Here is a 10,000-nt window from a genome sequence, read left to right as displayed (position 1 = left end):
GTATTCAGGCGGGCTTGCCTGCTTTAAGCACTCTAATTTGTTCAAAGTAAACGTGCCGGCCCACCGAGACACTCACTCAAGAGCACCCTGGTAGGATTGCAACGGGGTCCGCCTCGGGACGCACGAGCACGCACGAGGCGCGTCGCACGCCTTCAGCTCGCCCCACCGGCAGGACGTCCCACGATACATGCCAGTTAAACACCGACGGGCGGTGAACCAACAGCGTGGGACACAAATCCAACTACGAGCTTTTTAACCGCAACAACTTTAATATACGCTATTGGAGCTGGAATTACCGCGGCTGCTGGCACCAGACTTGCCCTCCAATAGATACTCGTTAAAGGATTTAAAGTGTACTCATTCCGATTACGGGGCCTCGGATGAGTCCCGTATCGTTATTTTTCGTCACTACCTCCCCGTGCCGGGAGTGGGTAATTTGCGCGCCTGCTGCCTTCCTTGGATGTGGTAGCCGTTTCTCAGGCTCCCTCTCCGGAATCGAACCCTGATTCCCCGTTACCCGTTACAACCATGGTAGGCGCAGAACCTACCATCGACAGTTGATAAGGCAGACATTTGAAAGATGCGTCGCCGGTACGAGGACCGTGCGATCAGCCCAAAGTTATTCAGAGTCACCAAGGCAAACGGACCGGACGAGCCGACCGATTGGTTTTGATCTAATAAAAGCGTCCCTTCCATCTCTGGTCGGGACTCTGTTTTTTTTTTTTTTTTTTTTTTTTTTTTTTTTTTTTAAAAAAAAAAAAAAAAAATTCTTTATTAACCATCAAATAATAATTATACATACAACCCACCTCCTTACTTGATTAGTGGGTCTTACTTGCTACTGTTAGTTACAATTGCAGCTAATTCTATTTTATATTTAGTTGTGAGCTACAGCTAGGTTAGTTTAATGGGCAGTTATGTAGTTTATGCTAATCTCTAAGTTTTTTGGCTAACCTACATTCTACTTCCTGCAGCGTCACAAGTGTGTCAGCAGTGTACAAACCTACTATATTGCCTTGCCCATCGAGCTAATCCCGATGGGCGTGCCCCTGACACTGGGCTGGCCAGGTTGTAAATCGCTGCAGGATTCTAAAATCTAAGTTTCTAATCTAATTCCTACTAACTAATTCTAAATCTATGTCATCTTCAGTGTATTTGTCAATTTCGGGTTTTTGTCCCCACCCCCCCCTAATCCCGCGCGTGGCGGATTCCAGACTAAGGGTCGGCCTATCCCCGCGCAGGCGGAATGGGAGTAGGGAGCAATGGTCATGATCGGTGCTATTTAATCTTGTCCCCTCATGTATTCCCTTAACACCTTCTGTGATACCTCGTTGGCAAGATTATTTATAATATGGAAGGTGTCTTCTTGTCTTATTAGGCTATAGGTGTCATGATTAGGTAGTTGGTCTCGTAATGTAGAGGCAACATCATTGAAGAGGGGGCACTCGTAAATCACATGATCGGGAGTGCCCTCCGGTTCACCACATTCACACGCAGGTGTGGCCCTTTTCCCAAACCGGCATAGGTATGCCGGGTAGGGTCCATGTCCAGTGAGAAAATGGATTAGCCCCCTGGTAGGTTCAAAGTGTTTCATTTTTAGCCGCTCCCTAATAGTTGGTATCAAGTCATGTGTCCTCCTCCCTGTTTCATCCGCATCCCAAAGTTCTTGCCATAATTGCACTCCTCTTTGCCGAATTTCTCCCTTGTCCCTTGCCCTAACACCTAAGATCTCCTCTATTTTTGTTATATTTTCCTTTTTGATCCAAAACCATGCAGCTTGCTCCCTAATTTTAATGTCCAGGGGGCAAAGCCCCATTAGGACTAGTAGTGCTCCCCCTGGTGTTGTTCTATAAGCACCTACCGATCTCAAAATCATGCTCCTTTGAACCCTTCTCACTGTCATGGCGGGCACCACCCTCGTGAGCCTGTGTGCCCAGATCCCCGAACCGTAACCCACTATCGATGTTAATATACTGTTGTGGTAGAGTTTTATCAGATGTGATGGAAGGTGAAATCTTCTGTGTCCTATTGATATGAGGTTATTCAGCGTTTGTAGTGCTTTCTGGGTTACGGTTTCAATGTGCTTTCCAAAGTTCCACTTCTCATCAATGATGATGCCCAGATATCGTGCGTCACGTCTCCGAAGAACCGGCGAGCGGTTGATTCGTACAGTTGGGTTGCGGATTAGTTGTCCCTTCAATAGTAAGTAGGTGGACTTGCTTGGTGACACCGTCATTTTGGTGTTTTGGCACCATAGTTGTAGCTTGTTTAAAGCACTCTCTATTTTAGGTTCGATGTCTTCGCGGCTACGGCCGCCGACCAGCAGGAGGAGGTCATCCGCGTAGGCTATCACCTCTAGCACTTCTTCACTTTGTTGTAGTGTGTCTAATAAGGGCTCCATGTGGATGTCCCAAAATAGGGGCCCTAACACGGAACCTTGAGGACATCCTTTAGTTATAACTTTTCCAATTCTCTTGCTAGAGGATGATAGCCAGACCTCCCGTTCCTCACAATAGCTCCTCAGACAACCATATAGCGGCCCTGGACACTCCTTCTCCCGCAGGCAGGAGAAGAGCGAAGGCCACCACAAGTTGTCGAAGGCGCCACTGATGTCAACCATAATGCCCACCACATACTTGTGTGGGGTAGAGCCACAGACCTCAGCAGCCAGGGCGATCGCATCAGATGTTGATCGCCCAGGCCTGAAGCCGAATTGTCTGTCGCTCACCCCACGCAGCATTCTATGTGCAGCCAGTCTGTCAGCAAGTAGCTTTTCTAATATTTTCCCTAGTATATTGATTAGACAGATTGGTCTATAGGATTTTACGTTTGTAGGATCTTTATCTGGTCCTTTCCGGATGATGACCACGTTTGCGGACTTCCACACCCTTGGAATTTTTTGCTGTATCAGACACTCATTATATAAGTGAGTGAGTGGTGCAGTTAGCTGGGGAGCTAGGAACTGCACCACCTCAGCTACAATGCCATCTGGCCCGGGAGCTTTGCCTCTTTTAAGTGATTTTATGTGGGCAGCCACCTCTTCCTCCGAGAAAGGGTAGACTGCCGTGTTGTTAGTGTATTCATTTAGATTGTCTCGTCTTAGTTGTTGTTGCTGTACAGATTCTCCATCCGCGCTATCGTCAGGCAGCAGGGACCGGAGGAGGACCTCAGCAGTTTCCTGCCAAGATTCCGTCATCCTGTCCCCATGCCTGACTGTTGTTAATTCCAGTGGAGAGCGGATCTTTTCTCGTACTAATTTATACGGTGTACCCCAGGGGTCCAATGCCAATTGGCTCTGGACGAAATTCTCCCAGCTTTGTATCCTAACAGCCTGGAGTTCTTTCTGAAAACGAAGTTTAGCTTCCCGATACTGCATCAGCCATCTCTGCCGCTCTGGCCAGACGACACTGCGCTGGTAATACCTTCTCAGCCTTCTAACAGACCGGCGCATGTTCTCTAATTCGGGCGACCATGGTGATGGAGAGGCTGCAATGGCCTTCCTCCTGGTCGGTACGGCAGCTTTCACCGCGCTAGTTATAGCGTTAGTCAGTTCTTCTGCTCGGTCGTTTACGTCAATGTCAAGGTCTACTTCACCCTCCGGCAAGGCAGGAATGACGCACTCCCTGGCTAGTCGTTCCCAATCAGCCCTTCTGTAATTAAACTGCATCTCCCACCCCGTGGCCCAGCAAGATCCCCTTCCGCCTACAATGAACGTAATTAAATTATGATCGCTTGTAGTGGCGTTTTCTTCCACTTTCCACTCTTGTATCGTATTAATTGCATTGGGGGTGGCTAAGGTTATATCAATATTCGTACCCGGTCCTCCTCCCGCCGCATAGGTTGGAGGATTACCAGGTTGATTGGCTATTACTAGCTGTGATGCCATAATAAAGTCCTCTACTTTCTCTCCATTGGTGTCCCTTGTCCCGCTGTGCCACAGGGGGGATTTTGCATTTATGTCAGCCGTAATTATCATCCTTCGTCCCCGCAACGCCGTGGTTACCGTTGTCAGATGGTCGAGATGCGTTTCAATGTTATCTCCGTACTGAAAGTACATGTTGATCAATACGATCGATTCCCGGGGAGATAGCAGCTCCACGACGTTGCAGTGACTATTGGTGTACTGTGATAAGGTGGTCACTTTCAGGGCTTTGTTTGTAATAATTATTGTCGCTTTTGGATTGTCACCTTGGCTGATTACCTGCCACGTGGCGGCTGTAAATGTAATCTTTCCGTCCAGGGAGTACGGCTCCTGTAGACAGAGCACATCTAGCCTCCTCTCCTCCACTTCCCTTCGCAGCTCCTGCATTACAAGTCGACTGTTGTGTGTGTTAAGTTGGCCAATAGTGATTTTCGTCATCTATGGAAAGTATGTATGTATGTGATCGTCCGGCCAAGTCTTATTCCAGTCATATGTGATTCGTCCATTAGCCAAAACTGACTGTTCGTAAATGTCGTTTAAGTCAAACTTTTCTCCACGTCTCTCGAAAACTTTCTTTAGTAAGTCTCGCAGGGCTCCGAAGTCAGTGGGGAGATTCACTGACTTAAGCTGTATTCTATCTACAGCCTCCATTACCGAGAAGGTGACTCTTCTTCCATATTCGTGCCCTACACGGACCACATGTCGTAAGGCAGTGGTCAAGGTAGCCGGCTGCTCCAATCTCGCCAATTGCATGGTGAACTCTAAGTTAGGATAGATCCGAACCGGATCTACTGGTGGTAGTCTAACCACTGGGGTTTCTATAGAGCTTGTTATTGTGCTCTCTTGCACAGGCTTTTCTATTTTCTGATTACTGTCGTTTGCTGAGACCTCAGGCCCAGGATGCCTTTGCCGGTGCAGATGTTTAATCGGCTTCACTTCCCTGCTAAGAGAGGAGGGAGTAGCCATGGGAATAGTTTCTGTCTGAAAACATTTATCTATTTTTGGTGGATCTGTTTGGATGTTTTTATCAGCTGTTTCAGGTGGATCTGTTTGGATGCTTTTATCGACTGTTTCAGGTATTGGGTCCCTTAAGAAAGATTTTATAAATTCTTTGAATCTACTTGCCCTAATGGCGTCCCTCCTCCTTTTGCTAGGGGATTTCCTCTTTGGCATCCTGTTCTGTTTAACGTACTCAGCCATAATCTGTTCTAGATATAAGTCTTTGCTCTAACATGCGATATGTAGGGCAATTTCGTCCTGAGGCTCCGCAGCTTTTCTTCCCTCGTCTTTTGCAAGGAATGCATACGCTTGCAGCTTTGCATTCTTTACGTGTGTGACCATCTTCACCGCACCTGGAGCAGGCCGACCCCCTGGTACAATGCCTTAGAATATGGTCCAGGTCTCCACAATTGTGGCAACGAGGTACCACTAGGTAGTCCCTAATATTAATGGCATGGAAGCCAATGTATAGTCTGCCCATTATCATAATTTGCTTCCACATTGGTGCTGTTACCTCTGCGACGTGATGGACAACATCACGATCACGAGGTCCCGTTTTAAATCTTAACTTGAAAGAGTCTTTAAATTCGTTTTCAGCCATTTGATCAAAATTCTGGTCTTTTATGCTTTTGTACAATTCTTCATTCGTCATTGTTGAAGGTACATCGTATAATATGACTAGTGGGTTTCTTTTTCTCGGTGGTTCACACTTGACCACCGAGTTCAGTTTGGGATTCTTTAACAATTTCTCCTTGTCTTCCTCTGTAGCTACCTCCACTATTACCGAATTCCTACTGGGTTTTACCTTATTTATTCTGATTTTGTCTTTCGCCGGGTCAATACTTTTAGTCAACAGTTCTTGTATCTTTTTAACACTAGTGTCCTGTCCCGGTAACGTTCTTAGAAAGACCGCCGTGTCTGACCGCTTGGTCACCTTGGCGATCGTTTCTTTCGTGGTTGGCTTTGGCGGCGCTTGCGCGACCACCCCAGCCCAAGTCTTTGTTGGTTGCTTTCTCAAACGGTCGTTTTCTTTTTCCAACTCTTCTACGCGGCCTTCGAGCTTGGCGTGGGCTATGGCCCAAGCAGCCAGCTCATTCTTAATAATGGACAATGCCGCCTGACTTATCTTGCCGTTTTTGATATTCTGCTCCAAGAGCAGCGTGATACGTGCATGTCTTTGCGTCACTGTTTCGTCTTCTGCTAGTCCCGTCTCATCTTGAGGAGAGGGATCAAGCATCACAGATGCTCGCTTGAGCGCACTCGATTCACTCGTCTCAGGTGTAGCCATATTGATTAACGAGTGAAAATAAGGTGGGAGCCCGTCTCTTGCCCCGGACCGGCTCCTCTGGCATGGGGGGGGACTGTTGCAGCTCGCCCACCGACCTCGCCCCTAGGTCAAGGGCACTCCAGAGCTGCAGGGTTCAACGCGCCGTTGCCAGCGCACTGGTCCCCGTCGAAGGCCTCGTCGTCGACGATTTCACTCGACGCTCCTCGGCAAGTGCACCCCGCACTCCGGAGAGGCGGATGCACCCCTCGCCCTTCGCCGCCTACTAGCCCGAGTTTCCACCTGAAGGCCGAGGACCCACTCCTACTCAGGTGGTGGGTCGGTCCCCCAGTCGTTCGGCGGTCTGGGCCCATCTAACCTAGCCCAGGCGATGTCACCACCTCCTGGGTTTGGCAGAACACGCCCCGGTTACCCAGGGGCGCGGCGAAGCACCCTTGCCGACTCGCGCCGCGATCCCACGCCGACAAACGAGGTCGCCGGCATGCAGAGCACCTGCTGGTCTGTGCCCTGCGAACAGAAAGGGACTGGTGTTCGGTCCCTCGACACAGCTCCCCCTGTGCCACGCACCCTTCGCTTTCGCATCGGGTTGGGTCGCAGCTCTCCCTTTTGACGCAAGGCAGAATGCCGAGCTTGACGTCTGGCACCACGGGAAGGCGGAAAGAGCCACTTGGGAAGGAGAGGCTGTAAGAGACGCTTCACTTCCCCGAGTGAGGACTGCCGCGGCACGCCCGACTGGAAAGCGATACGCCCCAGTGCGAGCCTCCGTGCCTTACGGCGCGCCGGCAACGGGCGGGCCCGCGCCGAAACGCGCCGTCAAGCGACTGACCTCACGCCAGACTCGGGACTCTGTTTGCATGTATTAGCTCTAGAATTACCACAGTTATCCAAGTAACGTGGGTACGATCTAAGGAACCATAACTGATTTAATGAGCCATTCGCGGTTTCACCTTAATGCGGCTTGTACTGAGACATGCATGGCTTAATCTTTGAGACAAGCATATGACTACTGGCAGGATCAACCAGGGAGCTGCGTCAACTAGAGCTGAGCAGCCGGCCGCCCGGGAGTGTGTCCCGGGGGCCCGCGCGAACACGCAAGCGTCCGCTCAATTATTCTGCAAACAGGAGGAGGCTGAGCTCCCCTGCACAATACACCTCGAAACCCTCTCAGGTCCCGGCGGCGCGCAGCGCCGTCCTAAGTACTTGGTCGGGTTCGAGAGTGGCGCAATCGCCCGGAGTTTGGCGAGTAGACGCTTTAGGTGCGACCACCCGTGCTCCCAACTGAGCTTGCCGCTGCCGACAGAGGCCCGGGAGCGTGCTGTCGTGGCATTGCCGGCGGGAGACAACACGCGCCACCTACGGTGGCCGGCAGCTCCAACGCCAGCGCCACAGAAGGACAAAAGCCCCACTTGGGTGCCGAAGCGAACTCTCCCAGCACAGCGCACGCGCCAACACGTCCGCACAGCTGCGATACAATCCACCTGCGAGAACCGCAGAGGCGACCGAGCAGCAGACGGCGTCGCGGCGCCGAGCGCCGGGCGGCGGCGCATCCTCAGCGCACACAGTCCTCAATCGGACCAGCACACTGCAGATGTCCACCGCGCTTCGCACCGGGCCCGCGAGGACCTACTTTGGCCGCACGGCGCCGCGTGCAGGGTGCGCCGGCGCGCAGCTGCGCCGCCTGCCGCCTCCGTCGGCCGGCGCGCCTGCCACTGGCCGCCCCCACCAGCCGGCTGTAGCGCGTGCGCCCACGCACCGCGCGGCCAGCACGCCGGGAGGCCCCCCCTCACCGGCCGGGGACGGTCCCACCCAGCCACCGCCGCGTATCGCTTCACACCCACATGCCATTCACGTTCGTGGGCATGGTGGGTATCGCTGAAACAACCGGTTGGTAGCTCAACCGATCGTCGCCATCACTGATTCACCTCTAGCGAGAACAACCGCACCACAACGGTTTACCAGTTGTTCATTTGCGTAACGTCACCAGCAAACGTAGACGTCCATCGCCATTTGCAAATTCAACGATTGTTGCATGCCTGTGTCAGGTGTCACGACACACTATGTCTGCCCACATACACGCAACAACATGTGCACGCTTCGCGAACACGTGGAAGGTGGCCCCCGTACGTATGCGATGTCCATTGCGCGAACGACTGTCAACCGGCCTCTGTCGCATGTCGCAGATGTGGAACGCAGTGCACCATGCTATCACGGTGTGTGAGAGGAGACGACTACGTCTGACAACACGCGCCACTACATCAACAGACGGCTCATGCTGATCGCCATCCACGGCATACCATACTGCAATCCAGCTCTTATAGGGAGACGACACGTAGCTGAGTGCACAATATTTGGACCGTATGGTTCGCCGTTGTTGGCGCAGTCGTGGTACGGTCACACATGTACCACGATGTATCATTCAGTACATGAGGACCAATGTGCAGTACAGTGTGTGATTTGGACGTACAACATCAGCGGACAGTTGACACAAGCCGTACCACAACGTAGGCTGTGCTTCGCCATGCGAATGCCAATGAACAACTGCGAAGGGCATTGAGCATGTACGTCCTACTGCCATCCGCATTACAGTGTATAGCTGCAAGGTGTTTCACATGAAGCGATACTCTGGGGACCGGGCAGTGCGAGTAGCAAACTATATTGCGGGGGTTGCAGTTAGGCAACACTACACTAATTTAACGCGTCGTATGACAATTACAGAGCAGGTTAAGGCCCAACGTGTGTTGGGTTAAGGCCCAACGTGTGTTGGGTTAAGGCCCAACGTGTGTTGGGTTAAGGCCCAACGTGTGTTGGGTTAAGGCCCAACGTGTGTTGGGTTAAGGCCCAACGTGTGTTGGGTTAAGGCCCAACGTGTGTTGGGTTAAGGCCCAACGTGTGTTGGGTTAAGGCCCAACGTGTGTTGGGTTAAGGCCCAACGTGTGTTGGGTTAAGGCCCAACGTGTGTTGGGTTAAGGCCCAACGTGTGTTGGGTTAAGGCCCAACGTGTGTTGGGTTAAGGCCCAACGTGTGTTGGGTTAAGGCCCAACGTGTGTTGGGTTAAGGCCCAACGTGTGTTGGGTTAAGGCCCAACGTGTGTTGGGTTAAGGCCCAACGTGTGTTGGGTTGAGGCCCAACGTGTGTTGGGTTGAGGCGCAACATAGGTTAGGTTGAGGCGCAACATAGGTTAGGTTGAGGCGCAACATGGGTTAGGTTAAGGCGCAACATGGGTTAGGTTAAGGCGCAACATGGGTTAGGTTAAGGCGCAACATGGGTTAGGTTAAGGCGCAACATGGGTTAGGTTAAGGCGCAACATGGGTTAGGTTAAGGCGCAACATGGGTTAGGTTAAGGCGCAACATGGGTTAGGTTAAGGCGCAACATGGGTTAGGTTAAGGCGCAACATGGGTTAGGTTAAGGCGCAACATGGGTTAGGTTAAGGCGCAACATGGGTTAGGTTAAGGCGCAACATGGGTTAGGTTAAGGCGCAACATAGGTTAGGTTAAGGCGCAACATGGGTTAGGTTAAGGCGCAACATAGGTTAGGTTAAGGCGCAACATAGGTTAGGTTAAGGCGCAACATAGGTTAGGTTAAGGCGCAACATAGGTTAGGTTAAGGCACAACACGGGTTAGGTTAAGGTACAACACGGGTTAGGTTAAGGTACAACACGGGTTAGGTTAAGGTACAACACGGGTTAGGTTAAGGTACAACACGGGTTAGGTTAAGGTACAACACGGGTTAGGTTAAGGTACAACACGGGTTAGGTTAAGGTACAACACGGGTTAGGTTAAGGTACAACACGGG

The sequence above is a fragment of the Schistocerca americana genome, unplaced genomic scaffold, assembly GCF_021461395.2.
Source record: "Schistocerca americana isolate TAMUIC-IGC-003095 unplaced genomic scaffold, iqSchAmer2.1 HiC_scaffold_47, whole genome shotgun sequence".
NCBI lineage: Eukaryota > Metazoa > Arthropoda > Insecta > Orthoptera > Acrididae > Schistocerca > Schistocerca americana.
This window is presented reverse-complemented; position numbering follows the sequence as displayed.